The sequence below is a fragment of the Haemaphysalis longicornis genome, unplaced genomic scaffold, assembly GCF_048455015.1.
Source record: "Haemaphysalis longicornis isolate Haplotype H1 unplaced genomic scaffold, Haemaphysalis longicornis Haplotype H1 scaffold_1, whole genome shotgun sequence".
Taxonomy (NCBI): Eukaryota; Metazoa; Arthropoda; class Arachnida; order Ixodida; family Ixodidae; genus Haemaphysalis; species Haemaphysalis longicornis.
The window spans coordinates 115,908,588-115,929,993 of NW_027526203.1; the positions used below are offsets into that span (position 1 = coordinate 115,908,588).

At 47.0% G+C, this 21,406-nt stretch overlaps 1 protein-coding gene and 1 pseudogene across 1 annotated transcript in view; one reads left to right on the forward strand and one right to left on the reverse strand.

Annotated features, from left to right (window-relative positions):
* The window catches only part of LOC144179489 (neuromedin-K receptor-like), a 331,891-nt gene that overhangs the window by 96,472 nt on the left and 214,013 nt on the right, over positions 1–21,406 (forward strand). The window lies entirely within an intron of this gene.
* LOC144174221 (uncharacterized) lies at positions 1,141–15,731 on the reverse strand (annotated as a pseudogene).

Below are 21,406 nucleotides of genomic sequence, written 5' to 3' on the forward strand. Positions count from 1 at the left end.
GAACTTGGCCGCGCACTGTGCGAGGTGCCAATGCGAAGCCTGGTTCGACAAAACAACCATTTTGTTAAGATCGAAAGATACACTCAGACCGGAGATCTTCGTTGCATTTTCAATGTTGTCCGGGCGCGAGGGAGAATGTGTCAGCTCCCCTTCTATCACACTCACCAATCGTGGATTGAGATTTTTGAAGCAATCATTGTGAGAGCAGCACGTGCCAGTGAAAAGGTCATTGAGGCCTACTTGTCGCCTCTTCCCCCCATTCTTTGGCATCTCGTTTCTTCAATATAATTTATTTGATTTTCTTGCATATAAATGTTGTCATGTCAATTTTAAGAAACAGTTGTCAGTGCGCTGTATTTACGTCAACCATGCGTGTTCTTTTTTAGTCCGTCTTGGGTTATAACCAACGCAATACAACAAACACAATTGCAGCCCATTGGCTTCATCGATCGCTAGCGCCACCAGCCTCGAGGAAAGCGGCCTCCTCATCGGGCGTGCGGAAGACGCGTGGGCGACCCATCCCTGCGACTGAGCCGGCACACTTCTAAGACGGACTATTATACTAACTCCTAGGGCATGCGAATGACGAACGCAAATCCCTTGATCACGGGCGGAGACACAACTAACGAGTGATGGAGGGCGATTGCGATAGAGAAGATGTTGCCACGATTACGGCGGGCGCTGGGGTATTTTTTTTTTGCAATCTTGGGTTGGTACGCTTGGCTTGACAAACGTGCGCCGGAGAAGCTAAGTGGTCGCCGCTTGCCCGCACACACGAGCGCTCGGCCTTTTCTTGGTTCTTTTTTAACTGCTGGGCGGTGGCCCCGGGGCACGCGCTCACGTGCGCTCGCAATTTTCGTGGTATTTTTAACTGCGTTCATGAAATTCGAATGATTTGCTAAACAGCTCTGCTGTTAAAAGTTACTTCGCTGCCTGCCCCTTTCAGGGGATAAAATTAGTTGTATTTTATAACAGAAAGTTGTCATGAAATATAGTAAAATATGCAACCTTGCAAAGATAAGAATATATTCTAAGCCCTTCAGAATACTTATTAAAATGTGCCATGCATTAACCACTCGGTGCGTGAGCAAGAAATTCCGGGCGTCTTCCTGCCCCTTTAAGTGAAGTCTGTTTTCTGCTCTATCGGTAGCGCTCCGATCCGGGCAGCCTGTTCTGCAGGGCCTCGTCCGGGAAGCGGGACGGTACGGACGACCGTTTTCTCTTGCTGCCGGGAGCAACGGTCCAGCAGCAGTGCGCGGGCATCTACGTCACGCGAAGAGAGCGCTGAGATTGCTTCTTCGGACCTAGTACTTTTGTACAATCTCAAACAGCTGTTATGCGAGAACGTAGAGTTCTTTATAGTATTCCCAAAAATACGTGCATTTGTCGAATACCAATGGCATGAATGTCGGTCTCGACAGGCGTGATGAGACAGCGGCAACGACGCTCGTGTAGAAGCAAGCGCATTCGAGCGCTGCCCGAAGAACGATGAACGTACGGTGATGGCAAGTCGGCAAGTGGAGACGGCACTAACTCGATCCTTCCCACTTTTCCGACGTCAGTGGCAGGATCATTGTTATTTTGTGGCATAACCACGCACGTAGCGACGTAACGTGCGCCTGCGTTGCAGCACCCGATGATTACAAACAGATAAATAGCTCAATAGTACACCTTAGCGCATCGAGCTGGTCTGTGCCTGTTGCAGACGAAACATTTCATTCGTGAATTGGAGCGAGCTGTTTCCCTGTTATATTATTGGAGGTATAACTTCTTGTACGCAGATAGTGGCAGGATAGCTTTGTGCAGCAACATAAGTGTACCTGTCCACATTTAAGTACATTTTATAGACAGGCTGTGTTGCCTTCATTCTCTGATTGCGATATGTCTACTCTCTTGATAACGTGAGACAACTACGGCAAGCAGCGACCATATTCAACTCGCAAAAAAAATTGCTGTGGTTTAGCTTTGGTTAACCCTAGATGATAGTGAAAGCTTTACGGCCCCGGCCAGTCTCATGGCCGAGGTGTGGCCGAGGTGTGGTTTCCCAATGATTCACAGGCATGTTTGCTATGAATGCACTGTTTATTGATCATCTTTTTTTTGACTGAGGGCGTTGTGTAAGACTAGCCGCTCTACGATAGACCACAGCTGGATGTTCGTTTTACTCCATCGCACACGGCTCTGCACCGCACGTGACCTCCTGGCCTTCCTTCCTGGCGCATGCCTAGCGCTGCTGCGGCGGCCACCTCGCCCTCCTCCGCCAGGTAGCGACACGGGTCCCGCGCATGTCTCTGTTTCCTCCTCGGCTATCTCCCCCCTGCCTGGATATATCTCCCGCCATTGGGCCGCTGCTCCCTGCTGGGCGCATTCGGAAGGGGGTATGGTTTCACTCATGGAGGAAAAAAAGTTTAGGAGGGAGCGTCACGTGACAATCGTGAAGCCTAGTCATAAAAAATAAAAAGGAAAGACTGATGGGAGGTGTTCTATTCACGTGACAGGCAAGCGGTAGTTCTTTGCGCCTCATGTGGCCCTTCGCCGACGCTGCGTGCGTGCGTCTATCCGTTTGGTTGCCGGGCCGTCCGCGTATTCGAGTTTCGGTGACGAGTCGTTGCGCGCAGCTTTGCCTGCAACCTGAAACGCGCAGCGGCCTGATCGCGCGGGCTAAGTGGTCGGACGGGAGAGGCAGAAAACATCTTTGTTTACTGAGCTTTCGGACCCGTCGATGTTCACGCCGCAGTCGGAGAGTTGTGTGCCGCCGCCGCGTGCAGAAGTGGAAATGATCTTTTCAACTTTGCCGCTCAGGCAAAGTTGAAAAGATCAACCATTTCAACCGTTTCTTTAACCATTTATTGGCAAGGCGCAGTCAGTCCACAATTCAGCAAGGTCCCTCCCAGGCGTAATCTAGCATTCGTTTTTTTTTTTATATATATAACGTATTGCAACGATCGAGCGGTCCTCAGCGGACAAACAGCCGGAGTACTGCTTGCGACGCGAGGTGGTCACACCCAACATAAGGGTCCTGAACCCTTTGTTTTCTAGTGCACTGAAGTAGATAAAAACGTACCATCACGCCGGAGCACCGAAAAGGCGAACGTATGCAAAAGCGCGCGCGAAACCAAAGCTAGTCTCACCACCTCCCCGCCAACACGACACTCGTTACGCGCGATAACTCAGCAGAATGCCAAACGCAATCGTCACAGCACACCTGGAAAACACCGCGCAGCTGTAGGCCGCTCCATGCTTGTGAATGTTTACGGCGGCGCGTTCGAGCGATCCAACGTCAGAAGTGAAATTCGGCTTGCAGCTCGTGAGGGTGCTTCGTAAGAATGCGATCGAAGTCTCGCCTTGCTTTGAACAGCGACAGCGGCAGTACTTCTACGATACGAAGCTTGGAGCGCAACGCTGGCGAACAATCTTGTACGGCGCCTTCGGCGACGGCACTCGCCTCCATCTCCACCGGCAGCCAGCCGGAGCCACTAAATGCTACCGCGGGCCTGAGAGTAGTGCTTTTTCCATAATGCATTGCGCGGGAGGAGCCCGAGGAGAGGAGAATGCGGCGTCAGAGGAGGTTGGCTTGCCAAAGCTGTGCCGCCTGACGTCATGCTCCCTCCTAACATTTTCTTCCTCCATGGTTTCACTTCTAGATCTGCAGGTCACAACTAGTCACCCCGCGAAGACTTCCGGATGTAGCGTAGTGTAGCTTTCGCTACAAAACACGATTAGTTCACGCGACTGGCGCCGAATTGTTGGACATTTTATTATCCGATGCCAACTTTTACCACGTCCTATGCGGTCTACAACAAGACTGCTTGTTTTGGTTATGTACTTTAACAGGCAGAACATCAAAAAAGGCCGTTTCTGCTTTCATTTGTTGCCAACTTACAGCCCAGTTGTTTGCAACTAATTATGCATATTTAAACACTGCGAGATATAATTCTCTAATCATCATCATCGCCATCAGCCTGTCTACGTCCACTGCAGGGCAAAGGCCTGTCCCACAGATCTTCCATTTTCCCTGTCCAGTGCTAACAACGACCAACTCATCACCGCAAACTTCTTGATCTCATCTGCCCTCCTAACTTTCTGCCGCCAACTCCCTCGCTTGCCTTCTCTAGGGATCCACTCTGTTACCCTTAATGACCAACGGTTATCCTGCCTTCGCATTACCTTCCCGACCCACACACATTTCTCTTCTGAATTTCTACTAATATGTCCTTAACACGCATTTACTCCCTGACCCACTCCGCTCTCTTCTTGTCCCTTAAAGGGACACTAAAGTGAATTTGTCAAGCTCCCGTTTTTGCTTTCACTGCGTAGACTGGCTCACATAAACACACTTTCCATAGTTTAACCGGGCGATAAGGCGGTATTGATTTTAAAAAGCGGAAAAGAAGAAAAACTGCCATGCACGATTTGCGGCGGCTGCACCAGCTAACCGCAGTGACGTCAGGTAAAGGCGCTACGTGATTGGACGATGTCCAAGATTAGCAGTCAAAGAAGTTTCAGCTTCGGTTATGGAAACAACATACGTGACATCCGACGTTATCGTTCGAAGGGCATTTTTGATATCTCAATTGTTGCCATAACGCGCTTCTGTCATCTCGGCTGTAAAATGCCTCAGATAAGGTTACCAGTACAACGTTAAATAGTAGCAATCACTAGCCGAAGCCTACGCAGTGGATGAACGCCCTCCGCGTTACAGCAGCCGCTCAAATGCTATGCACGTTTCCACCATCCTTGGAGCTGGTCTTACACATTGCTGTATCGTAAAAAACGCGTTCGCACCAGGAAAAGGGCATGGTGGTTGTGGCCTGTGACCACTGCCCGCAAGCAATCGGTGCCTACGGCAACAGCACGCCACCGAGAACTCGCTAGAGCGTCAGTGTCAGTCTGCGCGCGTTTTGCGAACTTGCTTCTGGAGAAATTAACGGTACGGCCCAAAAATAGTGAATTCAGTATAGAAAACATCCGCCGAAAACGAATAAATCAACTTGCAAAAGAAGGATGTACCATCGGGGATTCGAACTTGCTTCTAGCAAAATAACAGACCTAGCGCTCCAGACCATTCGGTCAGAAGCCATCGCGGCCGATGTTGGAAATATAAGGTATAAAATGTATAAGGAGTTTACACTTTTATTTAGTTTTAGCATTTCAAGCAACTTAGATGACTATTTGTTGTATAGCGCTCGTGCAGTAAGCGTCTCCCAAATTTCCACGATATCTCATGTCTAGCAATTGTTTTTCTTAGACAGAAAAGCGTTCGCAGATGCGTGGTCGCGCTGCTGACCGCTGTGCTTGTTCACCCAGCGCACAGAAGTGCTTCCTGCACCCTAGTTTTACGCTGCACGGTAAATGTTTTAGTTGATTTTATTTCCTTAGTACCTACATAACCTTCGCTGACTCTTCTCCCGCCTTCAATTGGCCTTATAGTTTCCTGCTAGCGTACCAGTCAGCGAAGCGTCGCACGTGCGTTTGTGCAGCGTTTGTGGAGAGCGACCGATACTTGGAGCTTGATACAGTGTACAAACTAACAAACTAAAGAAAGCCACATTCTTCCATTCACAAACGTGTCGTAACATAGTTTCAACTGAGGGAACGAATTGCAACGACCCGTCGGAGGCCGGCGGACGCTGGGCCGCTGGTGCTGGGCCGACTGACCCTGTCGGAAGGACGGCGAGCCGTGCGGTAGCGCAGTCAAGCCAGGCCATTTTTTTCCTGACGTCACATGAAAACGCCAGAGAAAATGGGCGAGGAGGCAGAGAGGAGGACGGCATTTTCGAATTGATTTTTCTACAAAATAAATTCGTGTAAACGCACCCAGAATGATCGAAACATGACCTAGGAACCCCGGACTACAATTTGCGCTAGTAAGTAATCCCGCGATGTTTACAAATCACTTCAGTGTCCCTTTAATGTTATACCTATCCTCTTAAGTTCCGTTGCTGGCTATGTCGTTCTCAATTGAAGTTAAACTCATTCAGTGAGCCCTAAGTGTCTGCCCCCTAGTTGAGTACCGGTAAGATGCAGCTGTTATACACTATCCTCTTCAGGGACAATATAGGCTGCCATTAGTAATCTCAGAATTCCTGCTGAATGCACTCCTACCCATTCTTATCCTCCTAATTATGTCGGCCTCAAAGTTGGGATCCGGGGTAACTACTTGGCCTAGGTAGATATATTCGCTTATTGTTCTCTAATACTGTGCACTAGCTTCGAAGTTGGTTCAGTGATTCAAAAAGGCAAGTACATGCACACACTGACTCTGACTTCATTTTGCCCGCACCTGCCTACGCGGGGGATTCGCATGGTAAGTGCGGAATTTTTTTCTTATTGCTCATACGTGCGGTTCAGGCGCATTACGCACACGTTCTTGGTCAATCTGATTTGGCGAAATTATTTATTAAATAATTTGGTTACAAACTGCCTATCACTAGCTCCCCTCAGTCACGCTCTCCCCTTCTTTCTTGTTCGCCTTGCTGGTGGAGCCGCAGATGGATGCTACTGACATGGGGAATGAAGACGAACTTGATATCTGCTGGCACCCTGAGGATGAGACAAATACGAAATCTGAGAGAAGATAATGTTTAATGTGTCTCCTGCTCTATATGCAACATATTTGCAAGAGATTTATAGCCCTTTTAAATACCAAGGACTCTCGGCAGTGCATTTGGAGAATAGCAGTTCCCCTTTCGTGAACTTCCGATTGGCTGCATTCAAAATTTCCACCCCGTATTCCCCTCGGCCAATTATCTGGGGCAAAACCACCTCTCTCAAGGTGATTATTAGTAGCTTGTGGTCTTGCGCGGCCCTTACGTCATTCTCTGTAATTCAGAGGGTCATTCCGAGCTGCTATGGACCCTCTGCAATGTGGTAGCACTTTGCCACTGTGGGGCAATCATCGCGCCACCCGCGAATGCGCCATCAAACACACACCGTGCACTGGCATTGTCGGTTACGCAGGGTTTTGCAATCTCTTGGAATATCGCCTGCCCACAGTGCAGTCGAACGAGTCCTCGTGGACCGGTAGAAATACATGTGATGCAACAGTGAGCGTGGTTCGGCAATGCGTCATTTCGCCATGCCCTGGTTGCCGTCGCTTGGTAGAACGAGTGCAATATAGAGGCAATGATGAGGCTGCGTGTTCTTCAAACCCAACACGTCCTCTCCACCTGTGTTGCACTGCATTTTGGGCATTCAGTACTCACCCACACTACACACACCATCCCGGATTCACAAATGGCCACAGGCTTGTCATTCGGGGCACTGTACGTGGCTTGTACCCCATTGACTGCATCGCACGCTTCCACTGAAAAGCATATATGCACATTTTGCCATACCTCGGCAAAGTTGGCGCGGCTCACTCAAACTCACTCACAATTTTTTTTTTCCAATCACCACTCACTCAAACTCAGACTCAATGCTGAGCAGCACATCTGCGCTCAGTCAAACTCAAACTCACATTGAGCGCAAAACTCAGAACTCACTCGGACTCAAAACTCAAAATGTACTCAGAACTCAAAATGTACTCATACTCAAAATGTAATCAAAACTCAAAATGTACTCAAAACTCAAAATGTACTCAAACTCAAAGTGAACTCAAAACTCAAAATGTACTCAAACTCAAAATGTACTCAAAACTCAACATGTACTCAAAACTCAAAATGGACTCAAAACGCAAAATGTACTCAAACTAAAAATGGACTCAAAACTCAAAATGGACCCAAAACTCAAAATGTACTCAAACTCAAAGTGAACTCAAAACTCAAAATGTACTCAAACTCAAAATGTACTCAAAACTCAAAATGTACTCAAAACTCAAAATGGACTCAAACTCAAAATGGACTCAAAACTCAAAATGTACTCAAAACTCAAAATGAATTTAGAACTCAAAATGGGCTGAGAACTCAAAATGAATTCAGAACTCAAATGGCCTCACAGAGATTGAGACAGTGCGAGAGTGAGAGTGAGTGTGAGAGTGTGAGTGTGAGAGTGAAAGTGAGAGTGAGAGTGAGTGAGAGTGAGAGTGCGAGTGAGAGTGAGAGTGTGAGTGAGAGTGAGAGTGTGAGTGAGAGTGTGAGTGAGAGAGTGAGAGTGTGAGTGTGAGTTGAGTCTGAGTTGAGTGTGAGTGTGAATGTGAGTGTGAGTGTGAGTGAGAGTAGAGTGAGAGTAGAGTGAGGGTGAGAGTGAGAGTGTGAGTGAGAGTGTGAGAGTGAGAGTGAGTGGGAGTGTGAGTGAGAGTGTGAGTGTGAGTGGAGTGAGAGTGCGAGTGTGAGTGTGACTGAGAGTGAGAGTAAGAGTATGAGTGTGCCTGTGAGTGAGAGTGAGAGTGAGAGTGTGAGTGAGAGTACGAGTAAGAGTGAGTGTGAGTGTGAGAGTGGGAGTGAGAGTGAGAGCGTGAGTGAGAGTGAGAGTGACTGAGAGTGTGAGTGTGAGTGAGAGTGTGAGTGAGAGTGTGATTGAGAGTGAGAATGTGAGTAAGAGAGTGTGAGTTTGAGTGTGAGTTGAGTCTGAGTTGAGTGTGAGTGTGAATGTGAGTGAGAGTGTGAGTGTTAGTGTGAGTGTGAGAGTGAGAGTGAGAGTGAGAGTATGACCCGCCGCGGTGGCTCAGTGGCTAAGGCGTTGCGCTGCTGAGCACGAGGTCGCGGGTTCGATTCCCGGCCGCGGCGGCCGCTTTTCTGATGGAGGCGAAAAGCAAAAACGCCCGTGTGTACGAGATTTCGGCGCACGTTAAAGATCCCCAGGTGGTCAAAATTAATCCGGAGCCCTCCACTACGGCGCGCCTCATCGCCTGCGTTGCGTCGGCGCGTAAAACCCTACAATCAATCAATCGAGAGTGAGAGTATGAGTGAGAGTGAGAGTGTGAGTGAGAGTAAGAGGAAGAATTAGAGTGAGAGTGAAAGTGTGAGAGTGAGAGTGAGAGAGTGAGAGTGTGAGTGAGAGTGTGAGTGTGAGTTGAGTAGAGTGTGAGTGAGAGTGAGGGTATGAGTGTGCCTGTGAGTGAGAGTGAGAGTGAGAGTGCGAGTGAGAATACGAGTAAGAGTGAGAGTGTGAGTGTGAGTAAAAGTACGAATAAGAGTAAGAGTGAGAGTGTGTGTGAGAGTGGGAGTGAGAGTGAGAGCGTGAGTGAGAGTGTGAGTGAGAGTGTGAGTGTGAGTGAGAGTGTGATTGTGAGTGAGAGTGTGATTGAGAGTGAGAGTGTGAGTGAGAGTGTGAGTGTGAGTTGAGTGTGAGTTGAGTGTGAGTGAGAGTGTGAGTGAGAGTGTGATTGAGAGTGAGAGTGTGAGTGAGAGAGTGAGAGTGTGAGTGTGAGTTGAGTGTGAGTGTGAGTGAGAGTGGAGTGAGGGTGAGAGTGAGAGTGTGAGTGAGAGTGAGAGTATGAGTGAGAGTGAGAGTATGAGTGAGAGTGAGAGTGTGAGTGAGAGAAAGCGTAAGAGTGTGAGTGAGAGTGTGAGTGTGAGTGTGAGTGTGAGTGTGAGTGAGAGTGTGAGTGTGAGAGTTGGAGTGTGAGTGAGAGTGTGAGTGAGAGTGAGGGTGTGAGTTGAGTTGAGTGTGAGTTGAGTAAGAGTGTGAGTGTGAGTGGAGTGAGAGTGAGAGTGAGAGTGTGAGTGTGAGAGTGAGTGTGACAGTGTGAGTGTGAGTGGGAGTGTGAGTGAGAGTGTGAGTGTGAGTGTGAGTGAGTGAGTGAGTGTGAGGGAGTGAGTGAGCGTGTGAGTGTGAGTGTGAGTGTGTACCTTTTGCTATATACCTTTTGCTATATCCTCATAATTATAACCAGAAAGCATTTTTATATTTGTCCCACGTGATCCCCCTCGACGAGACCTTTAATTTGATACCCCACACACCCTAGCAGGGTCATATGGAATTCATACCAGTCAAAATAGCCATGACTCTCATGACTGTAACCAGGACGCATTATTTAGGTGTCCGACGTGATTCCCCTCATTGGAACCTTCAATTTGAAGCCCCACATGCTTCAACGGCCTCACCTTGAATTTAACCCAATCTATGACTCATAATGACTATCTCATGATTCGAACTACGGAGCCTTTTTTTCATTTGTACCACGTGATTCCCCTCGTCAAGACCGTAAATTTGATACCCTACACGCCCTAGCGGTGTCACTTCGAATTTTGCCCCAATATAAGACTCGCCATGACAATCTAATGGTTATAACCAGGAAGCATTTTTGTATTTCTCCCACGTGATTCCGCTCATCAAGACCATTAATTTGCCACCCATCACAATCTTACGGAATCAATTTGAAATTAAACCAATCAATGACTAACCATGACTATCTCATGATATAGCTCTACCACATTTTTGTCCCACGTGATTTCCCTTATCGGAACCTTCAATTTGATGGCCTGGACACCCATTGGCATCATTGTGAATTTTAACCTAATTCATGACCCATTTTGACTATGTCATGATAATAATCAGGAAGCACGTGATTACCCTCATCGAGACCTTTAATTTGATACGCCACACGCCCTAGCGCCATGAACTTGAATTTTTACCGAATCTATGACTTACCATGACTACGTCATGATATATTCATAACTCATTTTTGTTCCGAATGATTCCCCACATCGAGACCTTGAATTTGATCCCTCACATGCTCTCGCAGCGTCATTTTGAATTTTAACCCAATCTATGACTCATTATGACTGCCTGATGACTACAATCAGGAAGCATTTTTTTTATTTACCCCGCTTGATTCCGTTAATCCGGACCTTTCATTTGATACCTTACACGCCTTAGCCTCATCAGTTTCACTTTTCACCCAATCTAATGTGGTCATTATTCTGTCTTAAGGGGCGCTGCCCAGTCAATTCAGCTAATTCATTTGAAACAGTAGAAAGGACAGCCCCCGCCCCCATTTCCCCCCGGCTCTCACCTCTTCCTTTGTGACCCTAGTATATCAAGCCGTTAACAGTAGCAGGCGAACAACCAGCACACCAGCGCCGCCGTGTGCTTTCCCACCAACCTTTCCCACGCTCTTAGTGGATCCGTCAGGAGGAAAACTTAAGACAACCCTTTTTTATGACCTCACCAGTCAATTATCACTCGCGCGCCCAGCCGCGAAAATTAGGTATACAGCAAGTGCTTATGGCCATGAAAATTCAACAAGAAACTAAAAAAAATCAGACACCCCCTCCCTCCCAACCGATCATGCAGATCGCGATTGGTGCCGTACCCGCAGGTAACCTGAATTCCGAACCCACAGTGACGCATGAAACTTAACAGCCAACCATAGCTGCCTGCTAGGCTACTCATATGCACTCAAACTCAAAATGGACTCAAAACTCTTATGTACTCAGAACTCAAAATGTACTCAAACTCAAAATGTACTCAGAACTCAAAATGTACTCAAACTCAAAATGGACTCAAACTCAAAATGTACTCAGAACTCAAAATGGACTCAAACTCAAATTGTACTCAGAACTCAAAATGGACTCAAACTCAAAATGGACTCAACCTCAAAATGGACTCAGAACTCAAAATGGACTCAAACTCAAAGTGTACTCAGAACTCAAAATGGACTAAAACTCAAAATGTACTCAGAACTCAAAATGGACTCAAACTCAAAATGTACTCAGAACTCAAAATGGACTCAAACTCAAAATGTACTCAGAACTTAAAATGGACTCAGAATTCACTAGGTCTCAGGCGTACTCAAACTCAAACGGATTCAAACTCAGTCGGGATCACTCGGCTCAAACTCACTCAAGCTCAAACTCACCATGCCACACTAGCCTCGCGCTGACTCAAACTCAAACTCACGCGTGAGTTTGAGTCCAAATGAGTCTGAGTGAGTGGACTCATGAGTGAGTTCGCCGACCTCTGCATTTTGCTTTGCCTTCCGTTTATGCGTCGTCGTTAGAAGTTCCTAACCACTACATGGCGCTGGCATAATCATATAGAAGACCCTTTTTGTGCACTACTACTAGGTGATACTTCTGTAACACCAACACCCAACGTGCCACCGTTGCGCTCTCCGGAGTGATCAAGATTACAAATTTGAGTGGGTTGTGATCAGTGATCACCCTAACTTTAGCCCTCAAAAGCCATGCCTCTACTTTCCGAGTGCCTAAATGATCGCATAAGCTTACTTTTCTATTGTGCCCCATCAAGTCTGGACCGGGCTAAGCTTTTTTCTCAGAAAAGCGATAGGGCACTGCTTCCCCATTATCATGCTGCTGTGCCAAGCACGCACCAACTACGAAATCGGATGCGTCAGTGCCGAGGATAAATTCTTTCGCCGGATCTGGGTTTTGCAGCGTGGACGCCCGCACTAGACAATCTTTGACCTTGTCATACGCTTCCTGCGCCTGGATATACTAAGGTCATTTCTGCGGAATACTTCAGGCAGTCAAGTTTCCAGAGGCAAAACGACTTTGGAGTCCTCAGGCAGGCAGTCCCTATAATAGTGGGCCAACCGTAGAAAACTGCGAAGTTGTCACTTTGTTTCGGGAGCTGGAATATCCGTAATCGCCTGGCCATTCTGGGGATCATTCGGTCCCCTACCTTACCTTACAATAAGACCCAAGAATTTGACTAAGACCCAAGAAAGCGGCATTTACTTAAGCGCCAGCCCTGCCTTGGCCAGTGACGGAAGCACTTTGTCCAAGTGTTTCAGGTGCTTCTCCCAGCTCTCGGAGTAGATCGCTACCTCATCAATTTATGCACAAGCGTACTGTCTATGCGGCGCTTGTATATCACTGATGACTATCTCATATGTGCTGGCAGCATTTTTCAGCCCAAAAGCGTCACCTTCCATGCATAATGGACTGAGAGAGAGGTAAATGCAGTACAAACCTCCGCATTCTCATCCAGGGGTATTTGCCAGTAGCTCCTGAACATGTCTAGCAGAATTATATACTTTGCCTTCCCTACCTGGTAGAATACATCAGGTGGCACGCTCAAAAGAAGTGCGCCTGCTTCTGTTATTTCATATAGCTTCCTGTAATCGCAGCAGATTGAGATGCCACCATCCTTCTAAGATACGCAGATCAGCGGATATCTATGCGGACGTTCCACAGGGCACATTAACTCCCAATTCGGGATTTCATTTACCTGCTTTTCCACTTCATGCAGAAGCGTCACCATCACCCTAAGGATATGTACGTCGCGGTTGCTCCCCAGCTTTGATTTTGGGTTTGTGGATTGACACTTTGCAGGTTTCTTGTTTCTTTACTCCATTTGCTCCCTCCACTCCGGTGAGGAGAGGATGCATTATTACTTATGCACGGAGAAATCGATTTCAAGGATCTCTTCCCCTGGAGGCTCGAGTGGAGGAAGGAGTCAGAATACCAGTGTAAGTATCGCAGCTGGTTTTGCTGAACAGGCTCCACATGCTCAATGTCATCAGACTGTAGCGTTATCTGCACCTCTGTCCTACGTGGTAGAACCGGGATGTCTCCAAATTCTTGGTCACCCTCAAATATCACACCATCTGCGCTTACTCCCCTGTGATAAGACCGATGTTTGTTGACGTGAACGACTCTGCGCGAACCGTCCTCGAGCTCGATCGTGTAACTGTATGGTCGCAGTTTCTTAATCACAGTGACTGGTTCCTTCCACTTTGCCATTACCGTGCCTTCACCTTCTTTCTCGAACCATAGCACTTGGTTCCCCACAACAAACTGTTTGCCTGTGACCCTCAAGTTATAGCGTCCAATGTAGTCCCTCTGAGTGGCCTCACTCTGTCGAGCCGCTTCCTCGCTAGCGTCTTCCAAGCTATTTCGAAGCCTGGCCAAAGGCGTTATCGGAGCGCTCTCTTTCTGAATTGCCGGAAGTATGACCTGGCATTTGTGACGCGATCTATAGTACTCCTTCATGTCCTGGGAAACCCGCCGCCAGTAGAATGAGCTTTTAACCCGCTGCAGCATTTTCCGCTCTCCTAAATGACCCGCCAATGGTGAATCGTGAGCTAGTTTGAGCACTTCTCTGTGCCTGTGCGACGGTAGCACTAGCTGCTTGCACACGCGACACGCGGCGTGTTCCTGGTGATGCAATAGCTCGTCCTGAACAAGCATGCCATGCGTTCCAGCCTTTGCCTGCGCCCAAGCATCCCGCAATGATGGGTCTACAATGTGAGCCCTACAAAACTCCTTTCGTTTGCTCTTAACCGGCTCAAAGGCCTCGCTGCTGCTCTAGATTATTAAAAAAGCAGGTTTTCGCTTGTTGCTCCTCGCATGCCTCGCCTGAGCCCTCAGCCACTGCTCCGGTTTCTTTGACAGTTGGCTGCTCATCTGACATCCCGTCAGGTATAGCTCGTCCTTCGAGAAGTTGAGCGTCATCGTTTGGCGTAATCAATGCATCGGCCCCACGAGTAGCTTGTCCGTGAGTGCCCAAAGCACAGCCGCCTGACCCGCTTCGGATCCCCCGTAAGGACTTCCTTCGGTAGGCGTCAGCGGAACGTTATCCAACTCCGCCGTTACTTCTTGCCCGAACGTTCCTGTCAGCTTAATCTGCGAATCCGTAGCGTGGTATCTAGGTATGACAGACTTTCCGACTACACTTACTTCACCTCCTAAGTCTACTACCGCGTCCAATGGTCGACCTGAGGCCTTAAGCGTAACTGTTGCCAACCCGTGCTGCTTCGGCTGCTTACCTTGCCAAGCCCTCTCTGTTGTTGCTACGGTTGACTCGAATGCAGGCGCCGTCACTCTAGGGACCACTGGTCTGTTTTGTGGACGCGCTGCTGGCTTAGTGCCTTGTCTTGCAACGAAGCCCTTGTTGGGAGAAGCCCTTGTTGGGACAAAGTGATCAATGCCCTCTCATTCAAAACACCGCTTGTTCCATCTCACGTCCTTGGGGACATGTGCTAGCGTTTTAGACTTGTTTTGTTCTTCCTGAACACTTGCCTTCTTTTGCGCATGTCTGCACCTTTCGCTCTCCTCAAATCTCTCCGCCAGCTTTGTCACTGCACTGGGCGACAAAAACGCATCTTGTTTATTACGAACATCATGCGGGTGCGCCTCGGGGCGCAAACATTGTTTTAAGTTATCCACGACAACTAGCTTGTTGAGTTCCTCGAATGTGCTTGCCTTCGAACTATGAACATAATAGTGGAAATAGTTTTCAAGGCTCTCGGCCAACTGATCCTAGGACTCGTTGTCTCTCCTTTTCGACTCGGAAGACAGCCTGTTGTACTCCGCAGCCGGAAGCCTGAGTTCGTCTAGAATGCTAGACTTAAGCTTAGAGATTTTTTTTATCTATTCCGCTGTCAGCCGGCACAGCTGGCCTTGTGGTGGCCTTTTTGCCACTCAAGTGTGGCAAAAAAAGCCCTACCCACCGCTCGCTTGGAACGTCATAACAATGGAGCGTTTCCTCGGTGTCCTAGAACCACATTGCCACGAGAGCCTCTTGGTTTGGCATTAGTGCCAGTAAACCATTTAGAAAGCTAGCAAATTTCAGCCACCTGTCTTCCTCTGCCCTTCCGCCAAGCGATACGCTGTCATCGCCCTGGATGGACTCAGCCCCATTACGGGCTTGCAGCCGCTGGCTTTTTAACATCAAGCGCCGCTTCTATGTTTCGGCCTCAGCAATTTTCAATTGCAGCTGAAGCAGCGCAGACTGCCGTTCCGACGCCGAATCTGAAGTGCCACTACTCTGACGCCCCACGTCGCTGTCGGTGACCTCCAACGCCTGCAATTTTTCTGTCCCGTCCCCGTTCATTTCCGAGTCATCCTACCTCTGTCTCGGAATATGTAATGCTCTGTCATTGCCCTGCGCCCGGCAGGAAATCAAGAGGTACCTGCCTGAAGCAGCCTTGCGGTGCGCTCTTCCTCCTCGAAAATCGGTGACTAGCCGTGCTTCGTTTTTGCCCGTTGCTGCGGTACTCAGTTGGATGTGGCTGTCATCAGTCTCGGCTTCTGTCGTTGTCCGCTACCGTCCCCAGCTAAGCCATGCTGACCCTGTCGTACTGCGTCAGTCACGTCCTCCCCATCTCTTCTTTCTCGTTCGCCTTGCTGGTGGAGCAGCAGACGGATGCTGCTGACCTGGGGAATAAAGGCGAGCTCGTTATCTGCTGGCACCCTGTGGATGAGACAATTACGATATCTGCGAGATAATAATGTTGAATGCACCTCCTGCTCTAAATAGAACCTATTTACAAGAGGTTTTGTAGTCCTTTTAAATATAGAGGACTCTCTGCAGTCCAATAAAAGAAAAGCAGTTTCCCTTCCTTGAATTTCCGATTGGCTGCAGTAGAAATGTCCGCCCCGTACTCACCTCGGCCAATTATCCGGTGCAAACCCGCCTCTCTCAGGGCGATTATTAGTCGCTTGTGGTCTTGCACGGTTCTTGCGTCATTATTCGTAATTAGGAGAGTCACCCCGAGTTGCATGGATCCTATGCAATGTGGTAGACACTGTTGTGCAATCATCGCGCCACCGGCGAATGCGTCATAAAATACACACCGTACACTGGCATTGTCGGTTACGCAGCGTCGCGCAATCCCTTGGAATAGCGCTTGTGCAGAGCGCACTCGAACGACTCCCTCGTGGAACTGAAGCAATCCATGTGAGGCAACAGTTAGCGTGGTTCAGCAATGAGTGACAGCTCGGAACTTGCGCCGCTCGGACCCCAAGCTTCAGAAGGAGCTCGTCAATCGAGCGGCTGAAATCGTCGCGACCCTCCAGGTTTAAAGTTATTTCTCTCTCTCTCTCTCTCTCTCTCTCTCTCTCTCTCTCTCTCTATATATATATATATATATATATATATATATATATATATATATATATATATATATATATATATATATCTCACTTCTCCGTCTCCTGTTCGCCGCCGCTTGGTAGAACGAGTGCAAAGTAGACGTTATGATGATGCTGTGTGTCTTCAAACCCGCCACCCTTCTTTCTCAAAGCCCATGGCTTGTCGGGCCGAAGCCAGCAAGTTAACCGAATGGCACAACAGCTCTCACTCTTTCACTTACTTTTATCAACCCCAGGTTAGCGTCTTTGGCCCTCTACATTTTAAACAATTGCTGTGACATTATTTGTGTCTTAACACAGACGGGTAAAATATGGCTCTCCAGGGGGATTGCGTTATTTTCAATCATATATAAGATGCCATAAACTCCGCATCCGTTAATATCCCCTCTGCAGGGATGAATTTCCAATTTTCAAAACGAGTACCGTCACTTTTCGTATTCTGAACAAAAATATTTCTTTTAATTTTATTTACTCTTTGCATGAAATCTATTAACAAAATCTCAGGAATATAGCAGTTGGTTATCGCATCAACTAACAACTTAAGCTGGAATTTACATACAAATAATGTTTCTTCGCCTGCCTTTCACAAACAATGTTTACTTACTAGACCTAACTCATGATACCCCTGCAGAAGATTAATTACTTTTGCATGCTGCTTTAATTCGGTCGAAACTGCACAATGTACAAAATAGGTGTACAAAAATAACACAAAAGTACTTGATAGGGTTCAAAAAGAGCTGCGACTTTGTTATTCGAAATATATTTGCACATACTCTGTTTATAAGGTAATCCAAGCTGGTGGAAATTAATCACTCGAATAAAAGTGAAAGTTTTTATGCCCTAAAGATCTTTATAGTGCATAGTTTGATTCTGATTCTGGGGTCATGCAAAGTGGTGTTATTCAAACGTTACAGCCGCGGAAACAGCTTTTACGCCTCAATGTCTTTCACACCAGACCAAAAGTTGCCCTAGATTCGAGCCTGCACCTAAAAATACAGCTAAAGAGCATAGCCGTTTGTGTTCTCCCAGGCCTTCTAGCTGCCAACCCATATAAATTTTTTGGTCCACATGCTGTTGGGGACTGGAGCCATATACGCGAACAGTGTCTCAACTGCGCTCATGGATCAATAGACGCGGTTGTGCTTGGCTGCTAGCGTTTTTTTAACTTCTCTTGTTTTTCATTGCTGCCATTTGAAACCAGAACTGTTTTGTATCTTTGTTGTTGATCACACTTATGTCACTCCTGCTTTCGCTTCTGGCTAGCAAACAAATATACATATAAAAAACAGTTGACGGGGGCAGCTTGAAGAGCTAAAGAGAAATTTGCGAAGCAAGAGTCCCTCCTAACCAACATCACGACACAAGGCATATACCACTAACACTGACACAGAACAGCTCAACTTTTATTTCAGAACAAGAAAGCTATTCACGCAAATAGATAGGTCTTTGTGGTCGATAGGTGCTGCATTAACCTTTGGTTACAAAAAAAAAAAGATGGTGTCCTGTTGCCCTTTGAGAGGAGGCCAGCACCTTTGGTGGCAACCTTTAGTTGATTTACAACATTTCTTTGCTATTCCATATACTGTGCATTGCGGCAGTGTAATTCTATATACTGTAAATTAATAAAACAATCATGCATCCTTCTGCCTATCAGATATGCTGCAGCACAAGATCTTGCTCGTTAAATATTACCATGTGTACTGAGCTGTTATGAACGCCAAAAAGACATTAAGTGAAAAGGATGACATGCAACAGTAAATTATGTTTACTTGGAACATGAAATTTGCTTGGTTTGCAGAAAAAATCAAATGAGAGTGAACATCGGCACGGCTTTGTAAGATTGCATTGGCTGACACACCATTCAGACATAATAGGCCGTCCCATAACTCATCCTTACAGGACGACGTTATGGCCATTGAACGTGCGCCATGCGCATGTTTGGCACTTTTTCCGTGCAGCATTCATATTGTGAGCATCATGGATGTGTTGTCGGGATATCAATCTGTGAACGCAGCACCACCTTTGGCATATCCATTATTCGCACCAAGGATTACGCTCCCCGATCCCTCGTTAACCATGCCCCCTTGATCATTATGACCCACGTATATAATTATCGTTATAGGTTGCTCTGTCTTCCCGGAAAATTCCTCCTGAAACAATGAGTCTCTCTCAAGTGGTTAGCGATATTGATCTGTGAACACAATGTTTCCTTTCCTTCCGTTTCGCGGCAAACTAAACTGATATTGGCATTTATCTCATACCCCGTGTCTTTGTGAGCTGTAGAAACTCTGAATTGAATAACAATGTGGCTTAGGACAGTTGGCAGGAAGATAAAACCAAACTATCGTGGGTAATGCTTGGGGCGTTGCTTATCATATTCGTTAATTAACAGAGGAACAAGCACAGACGAAAAAAGACTGAAACACAGAGGCACTGTAACACACAGTGCCTGTGTGTCTCACTCTTCCTCTCGTCCTTGCCTGTTGCACTGTCAATACAAGAAAAGCAAGTTTTTGATTTGTTTTTGTGGTCTATAAAACGTTTGTATTACTCAATTTAGCAAACTTATGCAATGCCATTCTTTAGAGAGCTCACACTGTCACTTGTTTTACGCTTCTCGTTTATTGGTATATCTAGTTGACTATTTTTTACTTCTTTTTAGCGTCAATGGGGCAAAAAGAACCCGTAAATCATGCTGACTGCTTACTATGCGTAACAGCCGCCGAGAGCCATGTTGAACAACAGCTTGACGGCTTGCCCAACGCACTGTGCATGGCACAACATACACCTGCAGAAACATAGTCCTTTTCAAATAGATGGATGGAATTACGGAGGAAATCTGGTAGGTTTTCTCAATAATATGTAGCAACAAGAACACTTGCATTATTCTCCCTTCTATTACCTCCACAAAGTAAGGGATCTCCTATCCTTTTGATGACAATGACTTGGGCATGTGGCCGCGAATCCTTTTCTGCATTAACTTTACCCATTACTCGCACTCCATCGTGTGGTGTGTTTATTTTGTCCTCACTTATTTGCACGCATGACATACGTACAGGGAAGACACGAAGACACGTTAAATTTGGGTGGCTCATCCAAGGGCCGAAGCAGTTCAACATCGTCATCAAAATCATCATCCGCCTACTCTGCTTCACTGCAGGACGAAGGCCCCTCCCACGTACCTCCAACCGGGGCCCCTGTTCTGAGCTATTGGGTCCAATGTTTCACCCCGAATTTGTTTCTTTCACCCCTCCCTAGAAACTATGCATTCAATAACAATTGGCTTAGGACAGTGGGCAGCAAGATAAAACCAGTTGTTATGAGACAGCTTTCACCGTTTCCCTGGTACTGCGCGAACCTTGAGGGAAGTGTACTAAGCACGTTCACATAGTAGTGTGTCAATGGCGCTACTCTCAGAGGCACTAAGAAGCAGTCAGAGGCCAAAATTGCAGCCTGCAACGCATACCTTTGCCTGATCGAAATAAGGTAATTACATCCCTCCTTTTTTCCATTGTAGATCACAAGCCCTTACACAATCAATGCATCAAGAACGCTTATTGAGTTAGTTGTATGTGGGCTTAAGAGTACGGAATTAGTCGCTATCTCAAATTGGTTTTGAACACCTTAACCTTTTCACTATAACTGCAACTGCTCTGGAGCAAAAACTACCGCTAGTGTCTAGATTCGCTGCCCTCCAACAAGTGTGACAGCATGAAAACACTGATAATTATCCAATAATCATTTACCATGGCTCGCAACAAGCTCAAATATTTCTACAGTACCCACACACTCATTAAGACATGAAATGAAAAATGGGAGATAAATTTGACCAAAGATGAAACCACATTACAGTCACCGAGTTGCCTGTACATAAGGAGGTATACTCGTTTTCCCACGTAAGCAATTTTTTCTTAGCACAAAATATTCGTTGGGTAGGATAGTGAAAGTGCGTGCCGCGCTGGCATCCGCAGAGGTGTGCACAAAAGTTGCGTCTCGAAAGCATGCGGCCTCTCCCACAGGAACTTCCAGCGCAACAATGTGTGACCGCAGCACTCGGATGGCGCTCAATTCTCAATTCCCATTAGTTGCGATGTGGTTCATAGCGCGTGCATCAGACATTAGGTAAAGAAAATCTTCAAAAGGAGCCTGTTGTCGCCCGCCATGACAGAAAAGGCAGCGTATAAGCGCGAACAGTAGCGTTATTCAGGTTCCAAACACCATTTCGTGATCGGACCGCAAGTGGAACGCGTGGATGACCCACCATGAAACCATGATTAGTACGGTTCTCCAGAGGTATGCTGAGGAGGCTTGACCCCTGGAAGGTAATGTCAGTGGATGATCTGTTACCAATTAGTGTTCTTTTTCGCTTTTTGTGCATTTTTCAGATTTTTAAAATCAGATTTCTAAAATTATTTATTCAGGCAACAATTCATCGGAGTGAGTGGGATACAGGCAGAAGGACTCTGCCTAAGGCGCATAGCGGCAAACTTAAAAAAAATACAGAATGCAAGAAAGCGAGATCAATCCCAAAGACTTCAGAGAAAGAACAATTTGGCCAAACAAATACACAAAAGTGCAAAACAACAATCGTTCGGCGTGTACAACAATCAGCAGTGTCCATTCCACAGGGCGACTACGATGGTACTGTTTAAACATCGCGTTTGAAGGTATGCATCGAACGG